This window comes from Myxine glutinosa, chromosome 7, assembly GCF_964187855.1.
Source record: "Myxine glutinosa chromosome 7, kmMyxGlut1.1, whole genome shotgun sequence".
Classification (NCBI taxonomy): Eukaryota; Metazoa; Chordata; class Myxini; order Myxiniformes; family Myxinidae; genus Myxine; species Myxine glutinosa.
Window position 1 is genome coordinate 107,312,139 of NC_136267.1, and position 27,775 is coordinate 107,339,913.

Sequence of the window (27,775 nt, forward strand, 5' to 3'; positions counted from 1 at the left end):
CCGTTGGTATGTCCTCAGGGTATTTTAAAAAAAAAAAATTGCAATTTCTTTTATTTATTTATTTTGGAATTTTTTTTGTAAAAAAATTTTTTTTAAACTTCAATTGTTTATAAAATGTGATATCACGTATATTACAAATACATTTGTGCAAAATAATTGTTTCAATTATGATTTGTTTAAACCATGACAAAACGGCAACTCGGGTACAGTCATTTATCTATATATCGACACATCTGGGCAGTGTCTGTGTTGTCACTTAACGACTCCCTCAAACTTTTGTTTCCGTGGTTGTGAAGTGTTTTTAATAACGTTGTGGTGGTTTTGAATCACGTGGTGGTGAGGTATTTTGAATTATGTGGTGGTGAGGTGTTTTTAAATTACGTGGTGGTGAGGTGTTTTAATATCACATGGTGGTGAGGTGTTTTTAAATCACATGGTGGTGAGGTGTTTTGAATTACGTGGTGGTGAGGTATTTATAATTACGTGGTGGTGAGGTATTTATAATTACGTGGTGGTGAGGTGTTTTGAATTAGTTGGTGATGAGGTGTTTTGAATTATGTGGTGGTGAGGTGTTTTGAATTATTTGGTGGTGAGGTGTTTTTAAATGATGTGGTGGTGAGGTGTTTTTAATTTCGTGGCTGTGAGGTGTTTTTATTACGTGTTTTATGGCTGTGAGGTGTTTTTAATTTTGTGGTGGTGAGGTGTTTTTATTACGTGTTTTATGGCTGTGAGGTGTTTTTATTACTTGTTTTATGGCTGTGGGGTGTTTTTATATTTGTGGTGGTGAGGTGTTTTTAATTTCGTGGCTGTGAGGTGTTTTTATTACGTGTTTTATGGCTGTGAGGTGTTTTTAATTTTGTGGTGGTGAGGTGTTTTTATTACGTGTTTTATGGCTGTGAGGTGTTTTTATTACGTGTTTTATGGCTGTGTGGTGTTTTTATTACGTGTTTTATGGCTGCGAGGTGTTTTTATTTTCGTGGTGGTGAGGTGTTTTTATTACGTGTTTTATGGCTGTGAGGTGTTTTTATTACGTGTTTTATGGCTGTGGGGTGTTTTTATTACGTGTTTTATGGCCGTGAGGTGTTTTTATTACGTGCTTGATGGCTGTGAGGTGTTTTCAATTTCGTGGTGGTGAGGTGTTTTTAATTTCCTGGTGGTGAGGTGTTTTTATTACGTGTTTTATGGTGGTGAGGTGTTTTGAATTACTTGGTGGTGAGGTATTTTGAATGACGTGGTGGTGAGGTGTTTTGAATTACGTGGTGGTGTGGTGTTTTTAATTACTTGGTGGTGAGGTGTTTTGAATTACGTGGTGGTGAGGTGTAATCGTCCAAAACTTCCAGTCTGCACCTACCCCTCCCCTATGTATGTGCTGAGGTGTTCTTTCTTGAAGAAAAAAAACATTCAACCTAAATCTTCAACCTAAATTGCCTATAAAAATGTAATATCACAAACACAACAAATACATTTGTGCAAAGTAATTGTTTGTATTATGATTGGTGAAAATCATGACAACACAGCAACTCAGGTACAGTCATTAGCCTCAGCTAAAATAAGCCCGTTCCTCAGGATCGACGGTGAGGCGAGCGCAGCGAGCCGAGCCAAGCTCGTATATATATATTGACCTATACACACACATATATATATATATATATATATATATATATATATATATATATATATATATATGTACAGGTAAATATATATATATATATATATATATATATATATATTTACCTGTACATATATATATATATATATATATATATATATATATATATATATATATATATATATATATATATATATATATATATATATACTGTATATATACTATATATATATATATATATATACTGTATATATACTGTATATATATATATATATATATATATATATATATATATATATATATATATATATATATATATATATACCTATACACATATATATATATACCTATACACATATATATATATACCTATACACATATATATATATACCTATACACATATATACCTATACACATATATACAGACTTGGCATTTAATATGGAATTTTTTTTTTTCTTGACTTGGGTTTACTTTCTTAACTCAGTATATCAATCTGGTGAGTTTATTTTACCCTTCGGTGATGTCTTTGTTGAAAGAACCATGTCACTGATTGTCTGTCGCAGCAAGAAGTCAACAACAGGATTATATCACAGGTGGCGTGGCAAAATGTACGGACAAGTGCATTTGATGATTGGCTTCACAGTCGGGTATACAAGGGTTGTTGCGTTCTGTATTAGTGGAAAACAACTGCTGCACGTCTCCAAAAGTTATTACCGCTTCCTCTGGAGATGGTCCGTCAACTTGACAATGCTGTTTGTCATGGAGTGGTGGCTTTACGAAATTGTGGCATGAAACAGCGTGCTATTGCTCGGCAGTATGGCATCACTCAAGGTCAGGTGTCAAAGATCCTGAAACGAAATGCTCAGAGGGGTGTCCCTACTCCAATACCGAGGCCAGGACGTCCATGCAGAACCACAAGGAGAAATGATCGCCAGCTGCACCGGTTAGTCTGCAATGGCCATACCAAGTCAGCTAATCGGCTTAGGGCTGAGTGGCAGCAACTGACAAATGTGCCTGTATCCAGAAGGCTAGTCAACCAACGACTGGATCAAGCAGGCTATCGTGCCAGGCATCCCCTGAGAAAGCCACGCCTGACCAGACAACACAGCCAGCGCCGATTGCAGTGGGCCAGAGAGCACCGTCAATGGCAGCCAGGACACTGGAATCACGTGACCTTCAGTGACGAGTCTAGATTTCTGGTATATCGTCAAGATGGCCGCGTCCGAGTGTGCAGACAAGTGCATGAAGCCTACAACAAAGATTGTATAGTGCCAAGAGTCCAAGCTGGAGGTGGTGGGGTGACCGTTTGGGCTGCTTTTCATGCAGGGGCAAAACTGACCTGGTTGTTCTGAATGGAAACCTGAACCAGTTCAAGCACAGGGCCATTCTGGAAGAAACATTGCTTCCATTTGCTCGTGCAGCCTTTCGAGGAAACTTCGTCTTCCAAGATGACAATGCACGGCCTCATCGTGCTCGCATGATCCAACACTTTCTTGCTGAACGTGGTGTAGAGCATATGGAGTGGCCTGCCATGTCCCCGGATATGAATCCGATAGAGAACTTGTGGGCAGAATTAACGTGTCAAATCGACCACTTGGACCAGCAGCCGACCTCTGTGCGTGAATTGCAGCAGGCTATTGTCACTGCATGGCAAGCGATTCCTGTCCAAACCTTGGCAAATCTCGTGAACAGCATGCCTCAACGTGTACGTGCTCTCCTGAATGCTCGTGGGGGTTACACGAAGTACTGAACTGTAATTTTACTGTCCGTAATCCCAGTCGTAATTTAACTTTTGTTTTTGTTAAAAAAAATTTGGCTAATGTGCAAAATAAAGAGATACTTCTGGAAAACGTACAGAAGTTTAACACAGTACTGTCCATGAATTGAGTTCGATATCAGTTTACATCACTTTCAAGGATCAATTTATTTGTTTCGAAATGTCAAATATGGTTTTTGTTTCTTTTAAAGGTCACATTAACAAAATCTAGAATAATTTCAACATAATTCCAATGAACTTTTGGTAATAAGACATCTTGAAAAGTAAGTTCACCCCCACAAAAAAAATATTCCATATTAAATGCCATGTCTGTATATATACCTATACATATATATATATACCTATATATATATATATACCTATATATATATAGATATATATATATATATATACCTATATATATATATATATACCTATATATATATATATATATATATATATATCTATATATATATATATCTACCTATATATATATATATCTACCTATATATATATATATATCTACCTATATATATATATATCTACCTATATATATATATATCTACCTATATATATATATATCTACCTATATATATATATATCTACCTATATATATCTACCTATATATATATATATCTACATATATATATATATATATATATATATATATATATATATATATATACAGTGGAACCTTGACTTACGAGTTTAATTCGTTCTGTGACCGAGCTCGTAACTCAAATTGCTCGTATCTCAAATCAAATTTCCCCATTGAAATGCATTGAAATGCTATTAATCCGTTCCAGCCCGCCAAAAACCACACCAATTTTTTTTAAAATATACAGTATATATAAAAATATCTCGCGCTTTATATTTCACCTGTATGCAGCATACAAGTTGGCAGGATGGCCTGGACTGGAGGTACGCACACTTGACTCTAAAGTCTAAACTGTCCAGCCTGGGTTTGAATCCCGACCCAGCTATAACCTGTCATGGGTGAATCACAGGCAGGGTGATTCATCAATGTGTGTACCGCTAAACTGGGCACCCCGTTTGCGTCCCATTAGTTGTTGGATGTTAAGGATCTCACCGTGTTTTCCACAAAGAGAAGGCGAGCTATCGCCGGCACTCTGAACAAGTTGTGGCCTGGCATGGCATGAACATGAAAACATGAACATGAACATGAAATGTTCGACATGAACATGAAATTTTCCAAAATAACCAAAATGCGAAAACAAAAATGCAGCGCTATACGACAGAGATACTGTATGTGCACGGCAAGATAACCACGTGACCGGAACCCACCTGGCGGCGTAAACTCGAAATAACCAAAATGCGAAAACAAAAATGCAGCGCTATACGACAGAGATACTGTACTTGCACGGCAAGATAACCACGTGACCAGAACCCACCTGGCGGCGTAAACTCGAAATAACCAAAATGCGAAAACAAAAATGCAGCGCTATACGACAGAGATACGTACTGTACTTGCACGGCAAGATAACCACGTGACCAGAACCCACCTGGCGGCGTAAACTCGAAATAACCAAAATGCGAAAACAAAAATGCAGCGCTATACGACAGAGATACTGTACTTGCACGGCAAGATAACCACGTGACCGGGTGGCGAAAGCTCGTAACTCGGATCTCGGCTCGCATCTCAAAGCAATAAACTGCCCGAGCGACGGCTCGTATCTCGAAAAACTCGTAAGTTGGGGCACTCGTAAGTCAAGGTTCCACTGTATATATATATATTTTTTCATAAACAGGAATCAAATTCCTGCGAGGGGCTAAGTGTGAAAAAATTCTGATTCAATGCGGGGCTCGAACCATGGACCTCCGTTGATAATGCGTCAACAGCCCACTGCACTATTGAGCCAGCCGCAATCTCCTCAGAACTTTTCCACACTCAACACTGCGAGCTTTATCATGGCCGATGTCTTATGTGCCTGCTAGGCAGACCCCAAATGTTAGCGTAAGTATATGCATGCGTATGTCTGTGTGAATAATTAGAAATGCATTGAAGATTAATTCATCTACATATATATGTATGTATATATATATATTTATATATATATATATATATATATATATATATATATATATATATATATATATATATATATATATATATTAGGGTGGTGCTCAAAATATATATTTTTTAAATATTTACTGGGACATGGCTTTATGTTGTTCCTTTTGTCCCAAAATGAAAAGACACCAAATATGAAAGCAATCTGATTTTATTTAGGGGTGCCACATCAGCCTTCAAACTAAAGGTGTCTACAAAACGTTTCTATATATGGATCGAAAGCAAAACCAGAAGTTTGTTTTATGAAAATCCACCCTCCACTCAATTTCTTTGTATTCTAGCAAACACAAGTTACAATAGCTGCACAAATAGCACTATATTGCTATGAAAACTCAAATTCAATGATAACAATCCAAATGTTCAGTTCATAAAATGAAGAGACACCATATCACATAATATTAAAAAACCCAAATATAATGAGAAATGTAACTCCTATTTCTGGGCCTGTTTCACCACTGTTGCCTTCCTGGCATCGGGGTACATCTTCCTGTGAGCAGCAACAACTTGGAGCAGATGCATTTCGGGTGACACCGTCACAATTTCGGTCTTTGAGGCCGGCCGATAGGCACGAGGTTCTCCTGACCACGTGGCCCTTGACTTGGTTTGTCCGCACAATGTGGGCGCTTTCAGGATGAACTTTAGCCGGGGAGCGTTTGGGTGCGTGGCGCCTTTGGGCGCCCCGGTCTGATACTGCCGCCCACGCGCAGAACACCATGTGAGTGCACGTGGGTCCCGGCGGTCCCACTGGCCTAGCGCTACCATGTTTAGACAGCGAGATCCGTCCCCGGGCACCGGCAAGCCAGGCACGGTAGGACACCCGCGGAGCCCCGGCGGACCAGGGGCGCGCGAGCCTACGCGTTAGCGTGCTACGGCGGAATCAACGGCTTCGGCCACGGCCGGGCCGATACTCGGCCCGGTCGCACCGGAAATGAACTGGTTCGACGCCCGCGCTAGAGAGGTCGCGGGCGACTGAGATGTTTTAACAAATAATTAATTAATTTGAGACGTCCGATTTCTAGTGTTTGGAAATTTGGAAGAGCTTGACCCTAGCCTTTCCCTTGCGAGGGCAAGGAGGAACTTAACACTTGACACTTAAGCTTAGTTTGAAGTACACCCTGCCAGCGCTCCCGGTGGGACGGCAGGGCAACCAGAAGGGACGAGGTTCTCCTGACCATGTGGCCCTCGATCTGGGAAGCGAGAGGCGTTCCATTAGTGGACGCGCCCCTCACGCCCGACTTTTGGGCGGCCCCGGCAGGCCGTTTGTTTTGACGTTCCGTGACAGGCCCCGCACCCCCACCTCAGGGCCGACCGGGCGACCGGAATGAATCCCGGTGTCCCGATCCGAACCTTCAGAGCGGGCCGGCTGGGGAGTGCCAAGCACCCTGTACCTGCACTTTCCGTCCCTGCGGTCCCAAATACCGGAACCACCCGAATACCACTTTATTTGACAAAATGAGGTGCGGCCTACAGCCTTAGAAAACCAACCCTAAATAAGTCAATACCTCCAACGACACAGGTGCGCATTCGTGCCGCGTGACGTGGTGACGTCATCGCGCTTTCACCTCAAAAGACCCATTTGATATAAGTTAATATTCTGATATAAGCTTTAGAAAACCAACCCTATATAAGTCAAATACCTCCAACAATACCTTTTGCTCTTCATCCTTTGTAAGGAGCTTATTGTAGTCTTGTATCAATGCGACACCCCTTTCTGCCCTGTCGTTCACCACGACTAAGCCACTGGCGGCTTTCTTTGCTTCCTGAAAGCTGGTTTCTTGCTCCCATGAACCAGGATCCTTATCCATCCAATCAGTTGGGGTCCCTAGGATGCTGAAGAAATGCTTGGTGTGTTTTGTTATGAGGCCAGCGATTGACAGGGCGGCTCCTCGTTTGATAGCTGGTCTCTTTGGAGAGGGGTTTTCACCGTCATTTTTCAATGCTTCAATCGTATTGATCTTGCTTTCTTTGTCAATTCTGGTGTCAAAGAATGCAAATGCCACTAGTACTGGGCTCATGTACCACGTGTGGCAGCCAAGTGCCTTCAAGGCTGCCTGAGCCATCTTCTGATTGATTTGTTCAAACTTTTCCAACTTCTTGAAGAGGTTAATGTCATTCAGGGGAGCCTCAATAGCTTGTGGAGCCCGAAACCAAGCCTGTACATACACAAGGCAGACAAAAATGTTGAAGGCTCGGAGTTCTCTCGCCTCTCGAAGTGTCAAGTGGAACTCTGACCGAAACATGAACACCTGTAGTGAATATAGTGCTTTTGCCATCCATCTGGCTCTGTGCATTGCTCCTGGAGCCATGATCCGGATTCCACGAGGTGGGATTCCTCCCATGTAGATGACAGTCAGTTCGAGGAGTTCACGATAATCATCTCGTGGCTGCTGATCTTTCAAACACACAAGAGCAAATTCCAGAGCTTCATCCATCATGTCATTGTTCTGTGCAAACTCAGCTGCCGTATCAGGATCTGTGAATCCATTTTTTGGTTGGTGATGGGCAATGGACGGCCACTCCGCCTGAAACCGCTTAAAAAGCTGGATGTCAGGGCCTGATGAAGGACCGAAAAGAGTGGTGAAAACATCTCCCAGAATGATTTCGTGCGCATGATGGCAGCAAGCCAAATGAATTAGTTCAGTCTGTAGCTTCTTTTCAATGAGGACAGCAGCCCCTCCACGAACACCTGAATTGCTGGCCATTGTGTCAAAAGACAAAGCCTTCACCTTGCCCACAAGGTTCCAGCTCTTAAGTGTGTCCACTACAGCGGTTGCCATAGCTTCTCCTCCCCCGTCAGGTAACTTGGGAACATTCAACAGCTGCTCCATTCCATGGTACTGGTTGGACACAAGGATTGGAAGACGATCCACCTTCACATGCACAAAATCTCCAGTGACATCGGGAAGAAGCTTTCCATCCCAATGGACCACTAAAGGACCCTGCACATTATGATGAAATGCTTCTTTTATTTCGTCCATGGTTTTGCATCGATGCATCATGCGATTCCGCCGCAGTCCATCGGTTCAGTGCCAGCTCTGCAGGATCCCATCCTACTGCTCTACAAATGGATGCCAAGTTGTGGACAGCCATTCGGTCACTTGTGCGATCCAAAGAAGCTGCGACTTCAGGAGTGACAATGTTGATAGGCCTTCTTTTCTTGGGACGAAATATCCCACCATCAGATGATGAAGAACCAGCCTGTGCCGTGGTCTCAGAGTCAGAGTCAGAGTCTGAGTCTGTGACTTCCATAGCAGTAGCACCCTTCATGACCATTTCCTGTCTCTTATTTTCCTTCTCTGCCTTAGTCTTCTCCTTTTCTTCCCTTTCTTTCTTTCGCTTCGTTTTTGCTTCCAACACAGTGTCTACAGATCCCATCACAGTGTCTACAGCCTTCCTCTCTGAGAATTGATCGTGAAGAAACTTCCTGTCCTCGGGGTTGGTGATTATGGCCTCCGAATCTGCATGCCTAAGATCAAACGTCTTCTCCAAGGAGGCCTTGAAGGATGCTTCCTTTTTCTCTTGGGTCGCACCACCCCGCTTTGCACCTTTTTGGAGGCTCCTCCATTCTTCATATAGCCTCTCCAAACGATGGATGCAGTGCTGCTTCGTCGTTGTAGGTAGGTGAGCTTTTTCCCAGAACTGCACAACCTCTTCAATGGTGAGGGTTGCACTCTCCCGGGCAGTGCGATTCTCCTTCTTCAGGTGATGGAAAAACAGGACAAGAGATTGATGCACAGTCGGGAGCTTGGCACCTTTGATGGCATCTCCAGAAGTGGACCCAATGAGATCCACATTATCCTGAGCCCGAGTTTTCAATGAAACACTGGTACTAGCACATGCCATATCTGCAAAATACGCAAGAATGTGGGTAAAATCCTGTTAATTCTTACTCCACAGGGTCACTCTCTACAAAAGAGCCACAGTCAATAAGTTAGGCCTACATATTACACACTAAAAAAGCGTACCCCTGACCCCGGGAACCTGTACAAAACATGCATGAAAATTGCCCAGATAGTGATCATAGGAAGTCTCAAAACTGCATGTATAATATATTGTATATAACTATATATATAATGTATAATGTGTATTTATGTATATTTATTATTTAATGTATATTTTATGTATAAATTTAATGTATATTTAATTATAATGTATATATATTGTATAACTATATATTTATTTATTATATTTAAATTTTAATATATTATATTTATTTTTAATATATTTAATGTATTATATTTGTCTATATTTGTATAATTGTCCATCGTATAATTGTATATATAATGTATAATATAATATATATTATTATTATTTAATGTATATTTACTATATATTTATTTTTAATATTATATTTAATGTATATATATAATTATGTATTTATTTTGTGTATATACAGCCCAAAAAATGGGAATCCTATTTTTGCATGGGGGAAAATTCATCACTGATGTGGCACCCCTAAATATTATTGGATTCCATTCAAATTTGATGTGGTTTCCTTTGACACCACAAGGAACAAAAAGAGACCATGTCCCGGAGACAATCTGCATTTTGATTTTTTGAAGCCCACCCTAATATATATATATATATATATATATATATATATATATATATATATATATATATATATATATATTTACCTATATATATTTACCTATATATATATATATATATATATATATTGTTGCGAATATGGAATTTGGCCTCCATATCCGCTTGTAAATATTCCCCTATTTCCCCAATACTCCCCAACTATCCCCAATCCCCCATTCCCTAGTCCCATTGTCTGTAAACAACACTCTGTAGAACCGACCTTCCCCTTTTTCCCCCATTAAATGTCGTGCCCAGGTCCACCGCATCTCACGTAGACAACTTTCGGACATCTTGCTAGTTATTCTTAGTCTATGTCAGTTAAGGACTCGTTTCCATTAATTCCGACTCTTCGTTGCACCAGAATGTGATTATATGGCACCAGTAGTGAGTTTAGGACCTTCCCATACCTCCTCCCATCTTCTTTCCCAAACAACAACAACAACAACAACAACTACAAACAACAACGGCGCTGCGCGGGGGAGTGTGCGTCCTCACACCGGCTCGGTTAGCCGCCATTGACGATGCGCTCCGACGGGGTTACCACGAAGGGGCTCCTTGTCAGCCCCTCGTCAAGGGCGGAGCCGGTAACCCCCCCGCACGCACCCAATGAGAAGCAACGTGCCGATTCCATCTGGGGCGGAGCTAACGAGCCGAGGGCGTGTCACTCCCCGCCGGATATACGCGGCCACTTACCGGACGTGACGTCAGATGCGCCCCGAGCTTGAGAAGACAAGAGAGCCACCTCCGAGCGCTGAGAGACCTCCTGCATCTTTTGGGCCGCGCTATCCTGTCCCTGAGCACAAGGTGCACCTTGTGCTGGCCATCGAATACCCGCTTTCCTTGCCATCAATCCCCGTGTGAGTCAGTTTTTGTCCTGTTTATCTGTCGTCTGTCGGGGCTATTATAAGACCGTAATTAAGTGCCTATCTTACTATGCTGTACCTCTCATCCCTGTAATCTGACCTTCCGCCCTAATATAATCTCCTCCGGAGGTCTTGAGAACCGTATCCCTGGTGTCGTGTCATTTTAATCCAGCAGTTGTGTCCTTTTCCTTCATTGATTTAGCATAGCGCGATTTGGTCAACGTCGGGTGGAATCGGGTGAGTTGGGGAAGAATCGGGGCAACTGTTCGGTCGCGGCAATACCACCGCTCGGTAAATAACATCTAAGCCGCGTCCGTAACAATATATATATACCTATATATTTTTTTTTCATAAACAGGAATCAAATTCCTGCGAGGGGCTAAGTGTGAAAAAATTCTGACTCAATGCTGGGTAACAGCATAACTCAATAACACCTCTCCTCCTGCAACAACCCCCACAATCTCAAGTTTACTGGTGACGGAAGCACATCATGCGTTCCCCGCAACAGGAAATTCAACAATATTGGCTCCATCCTACACATCTCTTGCCACTTCAACATCCTCACCCGCACACCTTCCCACTTAGTCCAAGCACCTTGCTGTGCCTGACCGACTGCTTTCACATATCTCCCCTCATCTTCCTTTCTTCTCACCTCCCTCTCAACCATCTTCCTCCTCTCTTTCACACATGCCTTTCCCCATCGCTCATGCTTCATCCACCCCAAGCCATGCTTCCCATGCTGGACCATCCCCATGACCTCCTCCTGTTGCAACCGCTCCTCCATCTCGTCCACCTCTGCTCTTGCATTCCACTTCCGACTTCCCTTCTTCTCTGGGAGAGTATTCTTTACCACTGCATCACTTGAATCCCGCAACATCATGAACGCCCGCACCCTCACCACCTTAAGCTCTTCGGTTAATGATGTCAAGGGAAACTGGAGTTTTCCACCCTGACCATAAAAGGCAATGTTCGTCAAACAACGTGGCACTCCCAACCACCCCCTCACAAACCCGCTCACCACAACCTCCACCCTCTCTACATGCCCAATCGCAATATCATACATCATCAATGGCCACAATACTCGTGGCATCAATCCAAACTTCAAACACCATACCTTCAACTTACCTGGCAAAACACATCCATCAATCCTCTTCAAACCTCTCAAAAGCTTGTTTCTGACCTCCTCCACTCTTCCCACATCATTCAACTCCACTGTATACCATCTTCCCAAACTCTTCACAGGGGCCTCCACCAATTTTTTTAACCACCTCCCCTCCCAGCTCAAACCTGTGCATGTTATCCACCACTCCCTGTCTCACGACCACACTCCTCGACTTTCTTGCTTTAAATCCCATTCTTGCCCACTGCATCAACCATTCCAGTCATCCCAGTACCTCGACTGAAGCATCAGCAGACTGTTGGACAACTGTCAGGTCATCCATGAAAGCAAACATTGCTGGCAACCTCTGACAAGGGCCTAGCTCCACTTCTTTCCCATGTCCACTCACCGCACGTATCAACAACTCCATAACCAGCACAAACAAAATCGGGGAGATGGTACATCCCATCGGGATCCCCACTTCCAACTTCTGCCACTCTGTTACATAGGACTGTGTCCCAAACCGCATCCAAAACTGATCATAATATGCCATCAAAAAAATCCCTAAATCTCCATGGCACCCAAAATAAATCCATGGCATACCTGATCAAGGCATGCGGCACTGACCCATATGCATTCTCCAAATCCAGCCATACCACCGCCACATCCTTCCTTTGCCTCTTTGCCTCCTGTAACACTTGCCAGACCATTGCCGAGTGTTCAATGCATCCTGGTGATCCTGGTATTCCTGCCTTCTGCACAGAACCATCCACAAAACCATTCCCTCTGATGAAGCCTGAGAGCCGTGCCGCAAAGACACTCATCAATATTGTTACGGTCCGCGGTTAAGGATGTTGTTTGCCGAGCGGAGGCCCCGCGGCCGAACAGTTTTCCCGATTCACCCGATTCACCCAGACGTTGGCCGTATCGCGCCACAGCTATTCAATATTGAAACCTCTAAAGCGACCGAATGTAAAGAGGAGGAAGAAGAAGACGTACGGAGGAATAACAGGTTTTATTAATTATTTTCACAAGCCAAAGCAAAGAGCAGTTGGTTATATACAGAAAATGGAAGGAGCAGGCACACAGTGAAATCTTTAGCTTACCTATACAAGCTTAATTAATAAACCCCAGGACAACGTTAAAGACAGACGGACGATCACACTTACACGGGGAAATGCAGGCAGGAAGGAATGGCTTGGAGATGGGTGGCTTTTAGAGGCAAGGAAGGTCCAGTGGGTACTGGGCATGGTCGGGCCAGAAGGCACCGCCGTCAAGAAGCCGAGCTTTGGTCCCAAACTGCGCTGGCGAAGTTCCTCTCTCTGTACTGCTGCCTCGTGCGCTCCTTGCGTTGCTCCGGTCCGCTTTTCCTGCAGCGCGGCACGTTTCACGGCGGCTCGGTCACACCTGCTCGTCTCCAGCGCATCTCCTGGACCCATCTCCGTAAAAGCTCATCTCGTATCTCAGCTCATCTCGTATCTTTGGGAGCGTCCCGCGGCGGGTTATATAGGCCCCGCCCTTCACCCTTTTCGAACCTTCCCCAAACGTTCTCTCTCCGCCCTCTCAAGCCAAACCCCTCGTTCTGGGTTGGATGAGCGGGGCCGACTTACTCCTCCCCTCTATGACGAGGTGGAGACCCGCCTTTCTTCTTCGGCGTTACCTCGTGCGTAATGGAGTCAAATGCAGCAAAGTGCCTAAAGAGCCAATTGCAGCAAAGTGCAAACCTGGCACTTGGAAGCTGCCATGGGGCGTCGGAGGGCCTACTCTTATTTAATTTGGTGCAATGAAGAGTCAAACTAGTGGGAAACACATCCTTAGCCTACACAGAGAATAAGGGACTAACTATTTAAAAGGATATATTGTGTCCTGTGTGTAGGTTTATGGAATTAACTAAGAGGACGAGCTGCGACCATTCTTTACATTATGAGGGTCAGTTACACACAACAAAACCATACTTTTCACATTCGTTACACTTTCTCAAAATTGTTACACTTCTCAAATCCGTTACACTTCTCAAATTCGTTACAATATCTTCCCATCTACATCGAGCAATGATATTGGTCTAAACTGCTCCAGTGTCACAGCCTCCTCCTGCTTTGGAATATAAACTCCTTCCGCCCTAGTCCATTGACTGGGCACCACTCCTTGCCTCCATACCACCTTCAGAGCCTTCCACAGATACTGCCTGATGCCTTCACAACTCTTAAACACCTTGTATGGCACTCCACTTGGTCCTGGAGCCAATGCCGCCCGTGCCTTCCTCAAAACTGCCGCAATCTCAGACATCTTTGGCTCTGACAAATCAAATGGAACACCTGGCTCTGTCGGTCTCACCAATCCTTCGATGTCCTCCACCACTTCGTTCCTCCTTGTGTCTGCATACGTGACACGCAGGTGACCTTCCAACTCTTCTTTTGGTACCTTCAGTACACGAAATCGAGACGGCTCCAACAGATCCTTCATAAACTGAAAAGGCTTCTCAAAGAACCTCTTTCTCTTCCTCTGTCTCTCCTTTCTTCACCTCTTCATCCTTTCCACTCTCTTCAACTTCACCAACCTCATCCTCACATGCTTCGTCAACACCTCAAGCCCCTTCCTCTCCCCTTCCACTGCCTTCTTCCATATTCCATTCAAACTCCTCAACTCCATTCTCAACTCATGGATCTCCCTCTGCTTCCTGCTCAAACATGCCTCCTTCTCACCCCTCTCTACACACTCTTTCACTCCAAACGTGACACATGCATACTCAAACACAATCTCATTCATCTTTCTCAATCTATCTTCCACCCTTCCTTTCAACCTATGAAGTGCCCCACACATCACTCCATCCATTCTCTCCCATACTTCCCTTTCTCCCATACCTGGCCATTTCACTCTCCTCCTCACATCCTTTCCCTGCTGAAGTACAACCCCAGGACATACAACACTGTGGCTTGCTACCTGGCTCTTTTTCCCAGCCGTCTTACGTGTCCCCTTTTCAAAGGCACTGCGTTGCTGTACCTCCTCCTCACCCACCTTACGCACACACCCCATTCGGCTCTGATGGATATGCAATCCTCTCACCGACTCAAACTCACGTCCACACCCACACTTCTCTCGAACCTGCCCTGCCTCCACATGCACACCATCACCCCATAGACCAACATCCCCCACACGATCACTCCCACACCCTTTCCTGGCCTGATGGATCCTCACCTCTCTGAAGGATCCGAACTCACGTCCACACTGACACCTTACCAGACTTGCATCCACAATCCGTTCTCGTTTGTCAACATCAGTATAGGGGTCTTTATCCGTTTTATCTGTCCGTTTGGGCCCATCTTCCGCCCCACCTCTCGGAGAGCCCTTGGGGTGTTCTCTATTTTTCACCAACACTGTAAATTATGGGTGCCACACAATCCAAACCATGCAGCTTGGCAAAAGGGTTTACAGGGCCACCTGCCCCCGATGCTGTCTCTCCAGCGTCACCAGCCTATTCCTGGTCGCCACCCAGTCTTTCCTGGGAGTCACTAGTAGCACCAGCACAAACAAGTTCAAAACACACCTGGTCACAAGTGTGCCGCACTGACCGGGTCTCCTCAGTCGAGGTCCTCAGCATCATCCCGTTTCGGCCCTTCAACCTCGATACGGTCAGCTAAGGTGGGCCAGCAGGGGCACATCCACATCCACATGCAGCAACTACACCTGGATGCGTACATACCCCCACCCCCAGCCAGTGTGAACGCAGACAACAACAACAACACCTCTTTTATGGCCGAGGCCTTTTTTATTATAAAAAAAGGTTAAAAAAACACGCTCAAAAGACAATCAATAAACCCATCACCATCACCACCACACAAGAACCCAGGAAAATCAAAAACCAAGAAATCAAAAGCCAAGAAACAAGATATCAAACAATAAATAGGAACTCAAAGAGAGAAAGCAAACCAAAGATCAGGAAACGAAAGAAAACAAGGTTCAAAGACCAAGATGAAAATCAAATCAAATTCAATAAACCATAAATCATAAAAACCAAAGTCCATCATCCCTATCCCAAACCCCCAAAAACCCCTCTCCCACCCCAGGCAGCAGACACCTAACTCTTAACTAACCAAAGAGGAGGGAGAAAGGAAAGAAGACCCTATCCCCCCTCCCAACCCCCCCCCCCCCCCCGAAAACAACCAAAGAAGGGACACCTTAAAACAATAAGGGTCAAGGGGCCTTTTTTCCTTTTGCATACCGAAATCAACAACCGGCTGCTAACCGCAGCCGGGAACATGCAGCCACAAACACGTTGAGGGCTCGACCCACCGCTGGAAATAATAATGAAAGAAAATAGGCAAACCAAGGCAAAATCAAGATCAAACAAAAGGAAACCCAACTGCCCCCACCCTCCCCAGGCCGCGCCCGGGAGGGCCCACCCGGAAGATGCACCACAAGGAAGGCCCCGGCTCCCTGAGCTGCCCACGAGGCGTGAGTGTCCCAATGAGAATCACCGCCCGACAGGGCCCGCAAGCACACCTGCCGGAGCACCCCCAACCTTTCCAAGCCCGGGCGGCAAGCTCTGTCAGGGACTACGGCTGCACATGACTGTCGCCCGCACATTTGGAAGTAACCTCCCGCGGGACCTCCCCCCCCCCCCCCCTTCACCACGGAAAAGCCCGGCCGTATTCTCCGCTCCAGGGAGGGCTTTACGACACACCTGACGCATCGTTGCGGCCAGCACCCCGCCCCGTCGCCCGCAGGCTGTCGCCAAGCCTGTACCTATGGAGGCAGGATTGGGCCATGCCCCATATCTGCCCAGGATCCAACCATACCCTGGTATGGAAACCTCTGGTTCTCGCTCGCCACAAGACGGTCTTGATTATACAGACCGTTCTGCAGGCCTGCCTCCACTTGCGGACAGGCACTGGTTGTGGTAGGAGCCCGCTAAACGCAAAGACGTCCCGTCTGACCATCACCAGCCAAGGCACATAGCATTCGAGGAGGCCAGCCGCAAGCGACCAGACCCCCTCGGCGACAGGGCAGTCCCAAAGGACATGCCTGACGGTTTCGTCCCCTGTGCATCGGGGTCGGGGACACTGGACCGACACGTTCAGGTCCCTCTGGAACTGAAACACCCGGACCGGAAGACACTCATGGGCGGCTTGCCACGCGACGTCCTTCTGGTCGTTGGCGAGACAGCGAGCCGAAACGTTCTCCCAAACCTTTCTCGCCGTACGTTCTGCGAGAGGCCTTCCGCGAAGGATACGCACCTCCCGCAGCACCTCCCTTGGGCGCAAGTGATCCAGGACCTGCGACAACTGCCAACCGATGGGCCGACAGGTCAACAGGCCCTGCTCCCGGGCAAACCCCTCAAACATCCGGAAATGCCCCGGACACGACCCAGAAAAAGGCCGAGACAGCGGGAGGGACCGCCCTTCCAACCGCGCGACGGACGGCCCCAGAAAAAAGAACAAAAAATCCCGCGCCAGCAGGCGACCCGGGTCCTCGGACACAAATAACTCCATGAGAGTACATGCAAACGCAGACATACATACAAACACCGGGCAGAGGACACCCTTCCCACCCAAGGACGGGCTCATCTTTACGACCCTCCTACTCCTGCGCTCTGCTCGGGTACCCCAGAAGAAAGTGAAGATTAATCTCTCCAGAGCCCGTCCCACCGCAGGAGGAGGTGGGGAGATTCTCGCCAAATACAACAACTTACCAATCAAAACATTCTTGATCACTAAATTTCGCCCCTCCATGGTTAGGCGACGAGGGCGACGAGACCGCCAAGAAGCGACCTCCAATTCCAATCCCCCAATGACCGTTCGCCAGCTCTCAGCGGCCATGCCGCCTGGGTCAAAGCAGACCCCGAGGATCTTTAATCGATCTCTCCGCTCCGTGTACGGGCAAGGGGGGCCGGAGCCCGTCCTGTGCCGACCAATGTGCATGACCTCACTCTTCTGAGGATGGATTTTAGAAGAGGAGGCCAACCCAAAACGCTCGCAGAGACCCACCAGTCTGCACATGGCGACTGCATCGGTGACAAACACCGACACGTCGTCCATGTACAGACTCACCTTTAGGCGCTCCCCATGGGTTCCGGGAATCCACAACCCAGGGAAGGATGGGTCCACTCGCAGTGCACAAGCAAACGGTTCAATACAAAGGACAAAAAGGACTGGTGACATTGGGCAGACCTGCCTGACCCCAGAAGCGACTGGGAAGGCTCCCTAGAGGTGTCCGTTGACCAAAACACGGGCTTCAACGTCCCTATACATCAGGTCCACCCAATGCATCAAATTTGGCCCAAAGCCAAAACGGTCCAAAACGGCCATCATGTATTCATGTGACACTCTGTCGAAAGCCTTCTCCTGGTCCAAACTGACTATGCTCAGTGGGAGGCCTCTCTCCTCCACTAGCTGGATCGCCTCTCGAACCAGGCCCAGGCTGTCAGACACTCTCCATCCCGGAACAGCACAAGTCTGGTCCGGGTGCACGAGGTCCACCATGACACCGTGCACCCTCTTAGACAGCACCTTTGTTAGTATTTTGTAGTCGACATTCAACAAAGTGATCGGGCGCCAGTTGGACAGATCCTCCCGATCACCCTTCTTGTGCACAAGGTTTACGACGCCCCAGCGCCTCGAATCTGGAAACCTCGCAGAGGTGGCTAGCTCCCTCACTACCTGCAGATAATCCTCGCCAAGGACGTGCCAAAGGCGGCGATAAAACTCCACAGGCAGGCCGTCGTCACCCGGGGTTTTATTCGCGGCCAAATCCCTAACAGCGGAGGTCAATTCCTCCAGGCTCACCGGCTCCTCCAACCGCTCCCGCTGTTCGGGGCTCAAATGATTCCTCAGATGGCCGAGAACGTCGGCCATCTGGATTTGGTCAACCGGTCGTTTTTCAAAAAGCCTGGAGTAATAGTCCTCCACTGCTTCAGTAATTTGGTCCAGATCCGAAACACGGCCTCCCCCCACATTAACCTGGGCCAAACCGCCCCTCTGCCTGGCACATCGTTGGAAGAAAAATCTGGTACACCTTTCGTTCCCCTCCAATGCCTGCACCTTGCTCCGGAAGAGGACGGCCCTCGCCCTGGCTTCGAGGAGGCCAAAAAGCTTCCCCTTCACCCGGCGGATTTTCCCCGACACGTCCCTCCCTTCGCAAAGTTTCTTATGCAGGTGCTGGAGGTATGCCTGCATGCACTTCAAACGCTCTCGTTTCCCCGCGGCCCTCATTCGCCCGGCCGTACGGAAAAACCCTATGGTCCTACGTTTCACCTCCTCCCACCAGGCTGCCGAGGTAGGGAAGAGGCACCTAACCGTTTCCCACTCCCTATACTTCCGAACGTAGGAATGCACTAAACTGTCATCCTGCAAAAGGCGACAGTTAAGCTTCCAGAGTCCAGAGCGCCGGGGACGCACCCCATTTAATTCAATACCCAGAGACAAACGACAGTGATCTGAAAATGCCACCGCGTGAAGTACCAGGTCCGGGTCGCCAAAATTTGGTGTCAAAAGGATGTAATCAATCCTAGCCCGACTGGTACCAGCCGCATCGGTCCAGGTGACCTCATTCCTTTCCGCACCCGGGTCCCTCAACCTAAAATCCTGAACAAGCCCTTTAAGGGCCCGTGCCGATGGCCCCAGGGGAAACCTGTCCAAACTTATATTAAAATCTCCCCCGACGATCACCGGGCCAGAGGTGGAGAGGAAGGGCCTCAACTGGCGCAGGAGCTCCACTCTTTCTTCCCCAGTCGTTGGAGCGTACACATTGACCAAAGTCAGTGGGGTCGAGGACACCACCACCCTGAGCGCGGCCAATCGCCCTGGAATAATTTCTTCTAAACTAAGGACCTCGACATTCGGGCTCTTAATAAGGAACCCTAATCCTGCCGCCCTGTTAGTGTTGCTTCCGGACCAATACGACTCTCCGTACCGCCAATTTGCAGGGCACGGAGGTACTCACCATGCGGAATATGGCATTCCTGCAACAGGCAGACATCCCATTCAAAATTGCGCAGTTCTTCAAAAATAGCGATCCTCCGGACCGTGGTACGGACTCCCCATACATTTAAACTCGTTAATTTAAGGCTCATAGGTGTTAGTGTATTAATCACCAACCCTAGTGCAAACCACGAAAGGGGAGTCATAGGACTTATGAAGCTCCTCCCTCCTTGCCAAGACACGACGAGCTACCATTCTTCCTCCCCCTGTGGTTCTTCCCGCAGCCGGGAGCCACGAGGGTGCCCGGGAGCCAGTCCCCGTCTATGCAGACATTCTCCCCGGGTAGCAGGGAGAGGTCCTCCTCCTCGGGGGTCAAATAAATTACCCCCCCTCGCCCGCCACCCGGGGAAGAAAGCCACCAGTCCTCCGCGAGCAAACCCTCCTTGAGGCCCATGGCCACAGCTGCCCCCGTAGGAGGGGTGAGGTCAACGGGTGGGGAACGACTCACGGGGGAACGGGAACGTGAGCGTTCAGGGGAAGACGGCATTTGGGCCCTCCCCCGGAGACCTGCTGCGGCCAACCCCGACTGCACCCCACCCCTACCACGAGCAGGCGATCCCCCAGGCCTGGATGGGTCGCTTGATGCACGGGGGGCTCTGCGCCCCACAGGGGTTTTCTTCTTTGACGTTCTTGTGTTTTATCCCTGTGGGGCTTTGCCCAGAGGAGCTTTCCCTTTGTCCTGGCCCCTCCTCCGACGCTTTTTCTCGATCCATTGTCCAGGGTCACTTTGCTCATAGCCGGAGGAGGAGCCATCACTTCCAGCCTCCGGCAGCGGGGTTTCTGGCACCGAGGATGTTTCTTCTGACCCCGCCACCGGAGCCACCATTCTTTGTTCATCCTCCCCTCCCACCGCAGTGGGCCCGACACCAGGCGAAGCCACATCCAGGTCCTGATCTAACCCTCCCTCCTCCATGTTCTCCTTTCCCTCCACATCCCTCCCTTTACTTTCTACGGGGCGGGGGGCTGACACACACACAAACACATTAGTCCCCCCCTCCCCGACCCCAGATGCAATACCCTCCCCTGACCCTTGGGCAACACCCTCCCCTGACCCTTGGGCAACCCCCTCCCCTGCCCCTTGGGCAACCCCCTCCCCCACCCCTTGGGCAATACCCTCCCCCGCCCCTTGGGCAACCCCCTCCCCTGCCCCTTGGGCAACCCCCTCCCCTGCCCCTTGGGCAACCCCCTCCCCTGCCCCTTGGGCAACCCCCTCCCCAGCCCCTTGGGCAACCCCCTACCCCACCCCTTGGGCAATACCCTCCCCCACCCCTTGGCCAACCCCCTCCCCCACCCCTTGGGCAACCCCTTCCCCTGTCCCTTGGGCAACCCCCTCCCCTGTCCCTTGGGCAACTCCCTCCCCTGTCCCTTGGGCAACACCCCCCCTGGTCCCTGGAGGCACACCGTCCCCTTTCCTTGTCCCTGGGGCCACACCGTCCCCTGTCCCTGGAGCAACACCCCCACTCCCGCCCACAGCAGCACGCATCTTGCTCGCGTAACTCTGCGGGCAGGAGCGGAAAGTGTGCCCCGGCACACCACAGAGGTTGCACCGCACCGCTTGGTTGCAGCGCTCCCTCAAATGTCCCAACTCGCCACACTGGGTGCAGATGTTCACTGTGCACCCAGTAATCAAGTGGCCAAGTTGACCGCATCGGCGGCATAATTTCGGCTGTCCCGCGTAAAAGACTTGGCCTCGGTCCATCCCAACCATAATTCCATTAGGGATATGGGTGGCCGTGCCGTCCTCCCTCGTCCGCAGCTTTACCCGGAACTGCCGAGTCCCGGTCGAAATACCGAGGCTGTCCCGGACGAGCCGTACTGGGCCTCGGATGTCCGCGTATCGACTGAGCCAAACCTTGACATCATAGTCACTCACGCCTTCGTTGTACAGGTGGATGGTCACGACTCTCTCCTGTGTTTCTGAGAGAGCCTCGACCGCCCAGTCTGCCAGTTTCCCAGCAGACCGAGCGGTAGCCCACCGGCGCCAGAACTCGGCAAGTCCCTGCCCCGTTTGAAAGGACACGTCGAAGCCATGGGCGAGGGAGATCAGGCAGAAAAAGTCAACAGCCTTGAACCCCAGCACACCCAACAATACATCTTTACCGAATCTATCTCTAGCCGGCACACTGCAATCCACTACAACAAACCGAAACCGGCACAATTATGGCGCCTGCTCGCCATACCGGGGTTCTTGGAGGGGCGGAGGACAACACTCGGGGTGGGGGGGCGGAGGGAGGGAGGGAGGGGGGGGAGACGAAGGGGAGCACAAGACTCCCCCCTGTCTGGTGGGCAATGCCCCCCAAACAGGAGGAAGGATGGGGGAAAGCAGGGAGGGAAAAGACTAACGAAAATGCAGGACAAACAAGCAATAATCAAAGCAATAAATAAATAAGAAATAAATGCAAACACAGCAAAACACAGGAAACGAAAACACCGGCAGAGAACAGAGCTGGTTCACTCGTGACGGCGCCTCGCATCCAATCCACAGCACCAAACAAACATGGTGGAACACTCAAACACCCACCTTTATACCCTTCACCACTCACCAACAAAACACACCAGATCATTCATACACACACATACACACCCATACATACATACACACACACAACACCAACCAACCAACCACCCTTACAACATACACCACTCAACATACAAAAACACATACACTCATGCAAAAATTCATTCATGTAAAAACACACACCCTCACCCACTCACTCATATACACAAAATAAGAAATAATAATAGTAACAAAAAAACCAAAAAAAAAACCACACACAACCAATCTACACCATTCGACGTGCCTCCATAAACTTCCTCCATATCCAAAATGAGCCTTTCAAGGCAACCTGGGCCACCTTGTCACACATCCTCCTTCTTTCTGTTCCACCAACTCCCAGCCGAGCAAGAAATGCAGAAAAGGAATTGCCAATATACCCTCTACACCCCACCTCAAATGGCTGACACGAAACTCGCAAACCCTTCTCCCGGCACTCTGCCTCCAGCTCACTGTACTTTCCTCTCTTCCTCTCGTGCACCTCCTCCATGTTCTCTTCCCAAGGTACCGACAATTCCCCTAAGATGACCTGTCTTGTTGCACCTGACCAAATGACAATGTCAGGCCACAACCTTGTCACACAGATCTCCTCTGGGAATACCATTTGTGGCTTTAGGTCTGCCACCACCTGCCAATCACAAGCATCAAACAGCCCTCATATATATATATATATATATATATATATATATATATATATAATATATATATATATATATATATATATATATATATATATACATACATATATACACATATATATAGATATACACACACACATATATATATATATATATATATATATATATATATATATATATATATATATATATATATATATATATATGGAGTTTTTTTTATATACATATACATCGTACTGTATTTAGATTATTGCTGTCGTTTTGTTTTGTGATGGTGATAGAAGCTGTAATTTGTTCACGGTGCCAGCGATAACTTGCGTCCTTCTAACAAAAGATACCATGGGATTGTTGATATACACCAATGAATTCAAAACAAAGAAACACCATGCTTATTATCCATCCAAGGCACTTTTGACATACAAAATCCCCAAATACGACTTCTCCAATCAGACAGTTTATATTCGGGCGAATTATCAAGCTCAGGTACACAAACACACACACACACATACACATGCACTATTGTATGGATTCAGATATCATAACTTTTGTTGTCTCTTCATGCTGCAGCAGCCACAGACTGACTGCAATGTATGGTGCTGGGTAGTTTGCTGGGAAGAAAGAAGACTTTCACAAACACCTTTTTCATAATTTTCCAGTTGCGAAGCCATTTGGCGCACAATTTCAAACCTCTCGCCGACCACGGGATGCGGGCCTCAGGATCCAAGCTGGGAAGCCGTTGGAAGCTGCACTATTCCATTTTCTAGCTTCATGCAGCAACACGTCTGCTTAATGACCTGGAAACCCTCTTTTGCCAAAGTCGTCAAAGCGAAACGCAAGAGTCGCGAGGCATGCTCTGGTCGTTTTGCGAATGGAGTTAGAATTTCTCTTTCTCTCCCCCCCCCCCCCTCCCCCTCTCCCCCCCTCCCCCTCTCCCCCCTCCCCCTCTCCCCCCCCTCCCCCTCCCTCTCCCCCTTCCCCTCTCTCTCTATCCCTCCCTCTCTCCCCCCCCCCCTCTAGTTCCCTCCCCCTCTCCCTCTCTCTCCCTCCCTCTCTCTCTCCCCCCCCCTCTCTCTCTCCCCCGCCCTCTCTCTCCCCCCCCCCTCCCTCTCTCTCCCCCCCCCTCCCTCTCTCTCTCCCCCGCCCTCTCTCTCTCCCCCCCTCCCTCTCTCTCCCCCCCCTCCCTCTCTCTCCCCCCCCCTCCCTCTCTCTCCCCCGCCCTCTCTCTCCCCCCCCCCTCCCTCTCTCCCTCTCTCTCCCCCCCCCCTCTCTCTCTCCCCCTCTCTACCCCTCTCTCTTTCTGCTACAATACTGGGGTAACCATTGAGTGAATGAGTGAACAGCAGGGCAGAACCACAGAAATATTATCACTAGAACAGCAGACACATCTCGTGTGTACTATGCACGAAAAATGGACCTTTGGTAATGAAACATAGGTAAGGGGTGTACGTTCACATCTGAAATGGACATCGCAGTATAATTAGGCCGACATAACCTGAATATGACCTGAATGATCACTCGTCGACGATTCCCAATAATTCCCACGGTACCACAATGCAGTACGTAGACGGCACTTTGAAAATGTTGCACACATGGAGTGTTACCTTGGCCTTGGCAGGCCCAACCTGCAGGTCCGTGGGTCGCGTGAGAGTACCGGTGCCGCCCGCTGTCACGCGTTAATTACCCACTGCGCTGCTAATCAGCACCGGAGCTGTCACTCAGCAACCGCCGCCGCCTCTCCTGCAGAGCTGTCCAACTACTGGCAGCTGGACACCTCGGAGGCCGCTCGTTCCTCCGTGACAATCCCTCCCTTGTTGGCATTTGGCTCCGAGGAGCGCCTTTGAGACCAAATCGGACGAAATGCCTCGACTCTTTAAGGGATTGCGAGGGTGTCGACCACACTCGTCACCGTTACGGGCAGTAGTCAATGGCTCCGTGGGCACCTGCCGGGAATGCGTGATTAACCATGAGCCTTTATCGAAACCGAACCGGTGACAATCCACCTTGCGGCACTTCATCGAAAGCGGCACATCTTTGATTTCATACGTTTCGTAATGACCATTTGCTTACTCTCCTTCTTGAGGTTTGTGCCCGTTGTAGCTCATCATTACCTAACGGCGCAATGATTATATGTGCTTACGTGTGAAAACCCAGGATTAAGCACAAACAAAAAACCGTGACCCTTCCGATAATCCTTGCCATAACCCCATTCCTAACCACCCAATTAATTCCCATCCGCTCGTTTTTTTTCTCTCCCGCACGAAAGCACGTTTTACCAGCGATATGCATTGTGTCCCCATGCTCACATTATTCTTTCTTTAAATCCATGGTTGCACTTTGTCCCTATGATGTCATTCCGTTGCGCCTTGCATTTCCATGATCCTGACATATCAGCACCACGGCGCCGGAAACTACGAAAAAGGAATATTCTCGACGATGGAGAGTTCAGAAAGTTATTGCAACGACATTTTTGATTTGCGAGTATTTCGTTCCGTGAATCTTATGATCACTCCTCGTTTGTGAAATATCATTTATACCCCCATGGGAAACCCACCAACGTAGACATTTTTGACATTTGGACATGGAGAGGTTTCCAAAATGGGTAGGGCCTACTAGCAATTCTTCAGATCCAGAAATGATGGCATGTAAACGATTTTACTGTATTTACTTCACATAAGAAGTAAATATGTGTCCATGAACATTTGAATTGCAATTTCTTTACAACTCCTGGAATTCCACAATATTCAGCCTTGAAAACAAAGGCGAAAACCAAAATTATGTACAACAACCCTCATTTGTTTCGCCGGTGTTTTGCATAAAATAGGCCAAAAAGACAGGTTGGAGTTATTTTTAAATTAAATACTTCAAATATTAATCATGATTATTTTTGTTTCTTCTGCACGGGTTGTAATCAAAATGTACCATTCTTTCATGATAGACGACAAGTTCAGTTTTCAAATGTACATCAACTCAGCAGTCCTCGTAATTGTATGAAAATTATACTTGGGTGGTGTATAGGCAATAGAATGCTGCCTCAATCACTCCCAAATATAACATGTATAATGTAATTTCCTCTGCATGGATTGTAATCAAAATGTACCTTTCTTTCCTCAAAATGTACCTATATTTCATGATAAATGTGCTGTTTAGTCTTCAAATATACACCATAGGCCTGAAGCCTAATGCCCTAGGCCGAAAGCCTGAGGCCTACAAATAGTGACCAAAATGGCGGACGGGCGTATGCTTTGATTTTTTTTTCAGGTTACAATTGTGGGTGGGGTCAGGCCAGTAAGCTCTGGATGGATAGAGCTTCAGCAGAGCGACAGACTGGCATATATATATATATATAACTAAAATAACGAAATAAATAAATAAATAAATATATATATATATGCAAATAAGTAAAATAACGAAATATATATATATATATATATATATATATATATATGACCTGGAGTATTGTAACTTGTATCTCACCTGTGAAAGTTTGTGAATACCCCTCATCGTGCAAACCTAATTGCAGGTACAAAGAAAAGTACATGTTATATTGAAAACATCGTCGCAGGATGCGCTACTTGCTGGATGTACAACACCCGAGCTCCGGCATCGTGAAAGCAAGTCCATGTTGTCCTTGGACCAGGACGTGATGGACAGCTGTCGGCTCATTCGTAACCCCAGTCTGACACGGGTTATCTTAGCCTTTTAACATCCCATATATACGGAATTGTTGACCGTTTAATGATGACGTCAATTTGCTACAAGTATGTAAAGGTCTGATAAACAAATTGCACCCATGAATTTCATTTTAAAAAAAAATACTTTTGGGGTTGCCGGGGAGGAGCTTACGCGGTTTGTGCGCAATTTCTGTGTTTCATGAATTGCGAGCAACACGACTTACCTGTCGGCTGTAGCGGCAATGCAAAAGAGAGTTAAAAAAAAAAAGGATTTCATTTGTTTGATAACAAAATGAACACGTGCAAAGCGTGGAAGTAATCAGGCGAAATCGTCTGGAACGAAATCGTTGTTAAGTGACTTTTGTAACGCACACAATGCGAGTCGGAGCTATTGGTGAGACGGTGTGCCGCTCGCATAATTACACTTTTCCTTGAACATCGAGGCAGGTTTCAGGTGTTTTCGTTAGGAGATTTTTTTCGCATCGCCTTTACCCCCTGCCAACGCAAGCGCTGCTTACGCGGACAGCTAATTTATTGTTAGTTTCGCACGTGATACAATTGTTATGCAAAGGTGCTCTTTACCGAGAAGGGATTTCTTTCTGGGTGCCGTAACGCGCCGGGCAAGCAGCGTGCGCTTTTTACGCGTTTGACTAAAGACGCCCATTAAGCAAAGCGATCGGCCGGAGCGAGCGCGTGCGCTCCGTGCCTCCTGATGGAGCGCTTGGGCCTCGCGCCGCCGCCTCGCGCCGCGCTTAAGTGGAGCCCGCGCGCTGCGGGAGCCGAATTGGCAGCGGCAACGCCACGCGGCCGGGGGTCCCTTTCCCGGGCAGTCGCCCCTTTTCCGAGCTCGACACTGAGCGTCTCCCCTTGCCGACGCGACCGCACGCCCCTGCCTCCATGCATTCTTCTCTTATGCGACGTCTCCC